The sequence below is a fragment of the Sus scrofa genome, chromosome 15, assembly GCF_054392235.1.
Source record: "Sus scrofa isolate SSC_HxYL_T2T_F1_AM1 chromosome 15, Sscrofa_HxYL_maternal_Yorkshire_Landrace_v2.0, whole genome shotgun sequence".
NCBI lineage: Eukaryota > Metazoa > Chordata > Mammalia > Artiodactyla > Suidae > Sus > Sus scrofa.
The window spans coordinates 143,223,459-143,231,207 of NC_139397.1; the positions used below are offsets into that span (position 1 = coordinate 143,223,459).

The following is a 7,749-nucleotide window of genomic DNA, read 5'->3' on the forward strand; positions in this document are numbered from 1 at the left end:
TCATGTAATTGATAACTATTTATATGCTTCCAGCTGGCAGATGTGACAAAGCCCTTTTAAATGGCAACTTCCGGTTCTTGCAGAGAACGGACCCATATTCATATTAATAGGCTCCGTTAATAAGATCTGTAGAGGGATGACTAAAGTAGACAAAAATGTAACCTGCAGAAGAAAGAGGAAGTAGGGTTGCTAAAATTACCCTCAGAACTCCTGAGTTATGAAAAGGAAGACATTGTTCTGGAGGATGCCCCGTCTTTTTTTTTTTTGGCTGTGCCTGCCTTGCAGAAGTTCCAGGACCAGAGATCAAACCTGAGCCACAGCAGAGATCCAAGCCACAGTGGATTCTTAACCCATAGGAGCCACCAGGGAACTCCAGAATTCCGTTGTCATTTGCTTATTGATTGATTGTCTTTTTAGGGCCACACCCGCAGCATTTGGAAGTTCCCAGGCTCGGGGTCAAATGAGAGCTGTGGCTGCCAGCCTACACCATAGCCACAGCAAGGGGGATGTGAGCCACAACCTAGGCTGCAGCTCACAGCAACACTGGATCCTTAACCCACCAAGCGAGGCCAAGGATTGAACTCACATCCTCATGTATACCAGTCGGGTTCTTTACTGCTGAGCCACGAAGGGAACTCCTCTCTTATATGTTGGTGATTGTAAATCAGAGGCAATGCTCAAGGGAGACAGAGGAGATGGTCCCCCTGGGAAAGGCGGCACAGCGTCCTTGTCCTGGTTGTGCTCCAGCCGCCTGGTTCTTCCGGTTCCTGGTGGTCCCAGGTGTGCCTTGGCTTGTGGAAGCATCGCTCTAATCTCTGCCTCTGTGGTCACATAGCCTCCTTCCCCATGTGTCTGTGCAGGTACCTTGTCTTCTTATAAGACACTGGATTTAGGGCCCAGTCTAGAGTGGGATGATTTCACCTTGAGATCCTCAACCAATGACATCTTCAAAGAACCTATTTTAAAACAAGGTCACTTCAGAGGTTCCAGGTGAGTGGGGACTACTATTCAAACTACACCAGCACCCCTCACTTGAGGCATAGGGAAGTTCCCCAGGCCAGGGATGGAATCAGAGCTGCAGGTTGGACCTACGCCACAGCTGAGGCCAAGCCAGGTCCTTAACCCACTGCAACACAGCAGGAACTCCTGATTTTTTTTTTTTTTAATGAGATTGTATTCCTGTATGACTTAGGAGATTAAGAAACAAATTGAAACAACAACAACAAAACGGTGTTATAGGAAGACAGACACACCTATTTTTAGGTGTTTTTTTTTTAATTTTTATTTTTTTGATTATAGTTGATTTACATTGTGACACACAAACATTTAATTGCTTGCTGGACTGTGGGAGAGGTGGTGGATGGGAAGAGAGGGGAAGGTAATAACGACAGCGAACACTTGTAGAGGGTTTACTATCTGCCAGACACTATTTTTTTTAGTTTTACTGGCGTAGAGATGACTTACAATGTTGAATTCGTTGCAGGTGTACAGCAAGGCAGCATACATGTACATATATCTATGATTTTTTCTGGATAGATTATTACAGGCTCTCGAGTAGATTTCCTTGTGCTGTAATCCATGTTGATTATCTATTTTATATACAGTCATGTATACATATTATCCCCATCTCCCGGTTTATCCGTCCCCAACTTTCCCCTATGCTGAACGTAAGTTCGATTTTGAAATCTGTGAGTTTCTGTTTTATACATAAGTTCCTTTGAATCATTTTTAAGTTAAATCCCACGTATTAGTGATAGCACATATTTGTCTCTCTCTGCCAGACCCTATTTTAAGTGCTTTTTACATGTGAAACCCCTTAATACTCATAGTAACCTTATGAAGGAGGTGCTGTTATCGTTTCCATTTTACAGATGAGAAAACTGAGGCACGGAATACTGAAGGGACTTGCCTAAGCTCCCAGGGGAGCCCCATGTTGGGAATCCAGTCCGTCTGACTCAGAAACCGTGCTCATAACGGCGTTGCCTTGCTGTCTCTTCATGTGTGGGCAGACATAGAAGATAGAGATCTGATGAAAGAAAACTGTCACCACTTCCTAAATACATTCAGACACACATCCTCCCCGCTCCCCTCCAAGCACGACAGTCACAAATGAACATGTCAGTTCTACGGTTAGATGTGTTGGGAGTACTTCAGTGGCAGAGTCCATTGAATGGGACATTGTCAGATATTTACTTAGAATAAATAAAGACCAGTATGGACTGAGTGAAATATGGTGGTTCCCACGCATCACTGACTGCCTAGCAGACCGCTCAGACCACAAGTGGTTTCAACCAATCAGAGTGCAGCATCGCTCTGCTCAAAGAAGCCGCCTACCCAAGGGGGTTCGCTGCTGACACTGACTTGTAGCAAATGGTACCTAAACTGCAGTTGCCCTCCACTTGCTACAATACAAGCCACACACACACACAGAGTGAAGAAAGGGGAATTAGTAGATGCCATCTTTAAAATAAGAAGAATGATTATAGTACTTACATTAAAAAATGTCTGGGGCTGTGCCGCATATTCATTCTCGTTCAACTCTTCCCATAACCCTCTGAATCATGGCTGGCCCCAAGGCTGGGAGGGTGACTAATAATAAAGCGGTGGGTTATCTTTATGATAAAAGGGCTCTGGGCTTTTGTTCCTGTAAATCTGCTTCGGGGGCTTTCCTCCCTCTGAAGTGGACTTGCTGTGGCTCTCTGCACATTCCACGAGGACAAATCTGTGGGGCAACAACTCCCTAATTGAACATTTGGGACCTCTTCCCGGTGGCAAGTTTGGTGTGTGTCACTTTTTCAGGTAGTTTCCCTCGTCTGAATAACTTCTTGCATGAAAACAAGTCCTTCAAGTATGCAGCCTACAGCGCGGGGCACGGCATGGCATCCTCACGAAGCAGAGACCTCGAGCTACACCAGGCTGGTTGGATCCCAGGGTGTTTGTCCCCCCCACAGGCTGGATCAAGATTCCTCCTGTCTTGTCCTGCTCTCATGTAGGGCCTCGTTTGATGGACGAGAGCAGCTAACAGCGCCGTGCGGTTGGAGACATGACATTCTGGGCTTCAAAGCCACCCCACTGACCTTCAGATCCCAGCTCCATCCTTTCCTGGTCACTATGACCTTGGCAAGGTCCTCAACTCTGAAGCCTTAGTTTCTTCATCTGTAAAATGGACATAAGTAACACAACTGCCAAAGGATGGCGCTTGAGGATTAATGGAGTCACTCTATGGATTGCGCTTTGCATAGTGCCTGGTGCTTAGTCCCAGAAAATGTGAGCCATCATCCCTGGGCATCAACAGCCGAATTCTGTGCAATCTTGCTCCTTCTCAGGTGCTAGGGTGTGATGGCAGCATCAGTCAGCAGGACTCAAGAGCATTGCTCTGCATCACTGCATCATGTAAGGAGTCATCACCCATCTGCTAGCATCCGATGGAAAAAAGAGAAAAGGAAGAAGATAAATGTTTCTTAGAGACCCACTTTTAAAATCTATTCAACCGCTCCCTTCAGAATGGAGGTGCTGCTGGTAGGGTCCATTTTCCTCTGGGGTACAAGCCCACAAGCCCTGCTGGTGTTTCTTTTCTGAAACCAGAGCAGGTTTCTCTCCCCACAGGAGCCCCATTCTTTCCTCTGAACCAGAAGGGAAGGTCCCCTTTCTTCTTTCAGTATCGGGTAAGAACAACGTTTCATTGAAGACGTGAATGGAACATTTCTTACCCCAGACTCTCCCGGCTGCAGACGCAGGAATTTTTCTCTTTCCCTGGGCTTCCAAAGATCACGATTCCTGCTCTCTACAGGCAGCCAGGTGGCCCAGGATTCCTGCACAAACGGACAAGTTGGGGTGGGAGGCGGGTGCTTATTTGCAGGGGCTCCACATCAGGCCATCTGACCTGTGATTGATTTCTACCAGGCGCACATCCTAGAATTTCCCCTGCTTCCTCTACCCCCAGGTCTGTGCTGAGCCCCCCCCCAGCGGCATCCTTTCCTTTAATTCCTGTCTCTTGCTTTATTTGGGGTTAGAGCACTTAGCATCCCCTGGCCCATTTCTAGTAACAGGGATGCAGTCTGGTTACCCTCTCGTGGGACCTCAAGCTCCAGGAGATGTTCATTATTGAGTGCCCAGTGTCTGGCACAGAACTTGGCACACAGTAGGTGCTCCGTAACAGAAGGGGCTGAGGTTGGATCAATCAGCCGACTGGCACAGTCCTTCTGTGGCTTGGTCCCTGCTCTCTGAACAGAGGGCATTCGGCTGGTGAGACAAAGCTCACTGAGGGCAGATGGAGATGAACTGAGGCAGGGGAGCAGGGCCTTGAGGGCAGCATGAACTGTGTGTGTGTGTGTGTGTGTGTGTGTGTGTGTCTGCCGGATGGAGGAGGCCAGGTGACCGACTGCCTGCCGGTCAGCCCCACAGCACTGGCCCTTCAGGTGTGTGGTTTCCTGGTGCTCTCGGCGGCAGTGTACCCAGAAACCGCACTGATGTTTCCAGGAAGTCTGCGCCGACTGCTTCTGCTCTGCAGGTTCTTTCCCTCGTCCCTTTGTCTCTCTCGCTGTTGCTTGCAAATTAAAAAGCAAGGCAGGAAGCAATGTTCAAAATAATCAAACCGCAGCTAAGGGAAGTCGCTACCAAAGGAAGAAAGAAGGAAAAATTGAGTGGCGTGTTATTCCGGACGGCGTTATAACCAGGCTCTGGGATTATTCACTCTGTGAAACCTGCAGGGGTCTGGGGGAGTTAATGGGCCCCTTTGCATCACTTAAATGGGCCATCAAAATTAGCATCAGCATCTTGGTGGGTCACCAGCTGGAAAAAGTCACGCTCTGGGGAGGGAAGGATATTAAGAAAAAGGGAAAATCCGCAGCTCCAGGCGCCTATGTTGCAAGTGCTCACTGCTCTCAGGGGAGTCCTCTCCATCACATCCGCTTCAGTCCTGGCACAAAGGAAAATCTGAAGACCCGCAGGGTGGAGAAATGGGCAACCCAGCTTCCCCGGCCTAAAACTGGGTGCCTTGAGGACGGACAGGGGAGAGAGAGAGGCTGAGAGGCTCTGAGCTCCAAGGTTCGGCGCCGGGCAGAGCTGTGGAGGTCCCAGCGCTTGGAGAAGGGGGCTCTCCTCAGAAAGGGTTCATGGCTACTTCAAGTTTTTCAACTCTGAAATATGAAAAGAAGTCAAAACAGGGCCACAAAAACTGCAGCACATTTAAAAATAGTCATACCCAACAGATTAGCCCTTTTCATACACAAGCAAACAAGGCAATTGTATTATTCACAAGGTAAATTCAGGTCTTATTAAAAGCATGAAATCAGGAGTTCCCGTCGTGACTCAGGGAGTTAAGAACCCAACTAGTATCCATGAGGATGAGGGTTCGATCCCTGGCCTTACCCTGTGGGTGAAGGATCTGGCATTGTCGTGAGCTTTGGTGTAGGTCGCAGACGCTTCTCGGATCCCAGTTCTGCTGTGGCTGTGGCCTAGGCTGGCAGCTGTAGCTCCGATTCACCTCCTAGCCTGGGACACTCCATGTGCCTCAGGTCAGCCCTAAAAAGAAAAAAAAAATAAAGTATGAATTCAGAGTGTACTTCGGGGCGGGGCGGCGGGGGGACATAGGACATGCGTGTGTCTCTGGCAGTCTCCTTTTATGGTGTCAGTGGATCCCCTGGACACTCTTGGTGACTCGGTCAGGGATCCTGTCAAAAGTTTAAATTTGAGTTCTTCCCATGAAAATGAGGAGCCCCCCTCCAGGCTCAAATACTCTGAGCCACCAGGGCACCGCTGGCCATCCTGTGATATTTGTTTTTGCGTGTCCTGCTTTGCTCCCAAGAAGCCATGGAGGGGCCCCCTCTTGACAGGCACTGAGGGCGGGGCTGCCTCCGATGAATTGGCAGCTCCACTGCTGGCTCCTCGGGGCCTCTGCAAACATCAGGGTTTGTTTAGGACATTTTCTCTGAGTCACCCCTGGTGATAAGACAGGCAGGGAACATCTAAGCAAAGTCAGATTTTGGATTTTTACCCTCGGAGGGTTTGATTTCTGAATGTGCAAGTTCCTTGACAAAACTGCCGTAGCTTTGACAGAACTGTACTCATTCTGGGAGCCAAAGCAGACAATAAGAAACAAAACACTGATCAAAAGGAGTGCAAGAAAAGTCTTAATCATACATTGGTTTTATTGAATCTAAAGAGAGATTGCTGAAAATCGCAGCCAAATGGTACTCCGTACTATCAAATTGGGATAGAATGCATGTGTGAAATGTTTCAAGAAAGAAACATTTCAAAGCTAATAGCAATAGCTTTGTTACCACGTGGATATTTTAAAAATATGGGAATCTATTCTATGAAAGAGAAAAACAAGGATACTTTGTTTACACATTATTCTCTCAAGATAAGGAATGCTAAATGCTTATCAACAGCCAAATGTTGTAAAATTTAGAGCATGAACTTTTCCGCGTCATCAAAAATGTTTTGATTGAAATGAAAAAAACATTAAAAAAAAAAAAAAGAAAAAAGAAACAGAACACTGCACTCGCTGCCTAAGACAAAGGAAAGCTTTATTCTTTGGCTCCCCCACTGCAGCGTTTATTTATTCATTTAACCGATATGTGTTGAGCCCCTTCTAAGTGCTAGGCCCCATGCTAAGCGCTGGAGAAACAGTGGTGAGCAAACGCAGTGTGGTCCCTTGCTGATGAAGCCCATGGTGCAGTGGGGACCAGGAACCTCACCTGAAAATCACAGGGCAGCCACAGCATCGAATGCTCTCAAGTAGATGTAACTGGTATGATGAGTACGTATGATGGGTCTGACTTGGCAGAACATGGAAAGATCTTTGAAAAATGGAGCTTGACTTGAGGTATGAGAAAGGAAAAAGGAGAGGGAAGACCGTTTTGGTTTTCCATTTGTTGGTTTTCTTTTGGCCGTGCCTGAGGCATGTGGAAGTTCGTGGGCCAGGGATCAAATCCAACCCACAGTAGTGACCTGAGCCACAGCAGTGACAATGCCAGATCCTTAACTGGGAACTCCGGGAAGACTGTTGGGAAGCATCGATGGCATGTGCAAAGGCCCTGAGGTGGGAGAGAAGAGAATATAAAACACTGAGGAGGAAGTAGGGCTGGAGCAGAGTGGCAGAGACATAAGGTGGTGACGGAGGCATATGGGGCACAGTAGAGCTGGGCAGGGTCAGGAGACCAGCCTGGGCAGCAGGAAGGCCTCTGCCTGGGCAGGTCCGAAATGGGGCCCTCCTGGGCACAAACGCCTTTCCTTGTTGCACATTTCTGGTTTGAAGGAAAAAGATTCCAGCCTCCTAGACCTTCCTGAGTTCCAAAGGCAAGTTCAAACAGTGATGCGTTACAGGAGTAAGGAAATGCAGAAACAAAGGAAAGGCACTCAAGGGACCATAGTACAGCTATGGGGCGGGTCTGATTCCTCCCCTTCATTTTACTGCAATTTTCAGAAATCTCTTTTTAGATTCATTAAAGCCAATGTATGATTAAGGCTTTTCTTGCACTCTTGTTTCTATCAGTGTTCTATTTCTTCTTGCTGCTTTCGCTCTCAGAATGAGTACAGTTCCGTCAAAGCTACAAAAACTGGACCCCAGACCCGTTGCATTGAGAAGGCCGATGACGGAGATGCCTAGAACAACTGCCCTGTAACCTCCCCACCAGCTAAGCAGAGAACAGATACACACCCTGCAAACCTCCCCCCAAATTTTGCCTACAGAAACTTTTCCCTGAAAACCATCAAGAGCTTGGGTCTTTTGAACATAAGCCACCC

General features: G+C 47.7%; 1 long non-coding RNA gene across 1 annotated transcript; it reads right to left on the reverse strand.

Moving 5' to 3' along the window:
- Positions 1-1,256: 1,256 nt before the first annotated feature.
- LOC106506387 (uncharacterized) lies at positions 1,257-6,494 on the reverse strand. The gene is made up of 3 exons (XR_014829297.1): positions 3,711-6,494; positions 2,494-3,412; positions 1,257-2,026 (listed from the first exon to the last, which is right to left on the reverse strand). It is a non-coding gene; the product is annotated as an uncharacterized LOC106506387 (long non-coding RNA).
- Positions 6,495-7,749: the final 1,255 nt, after the last annotated feature.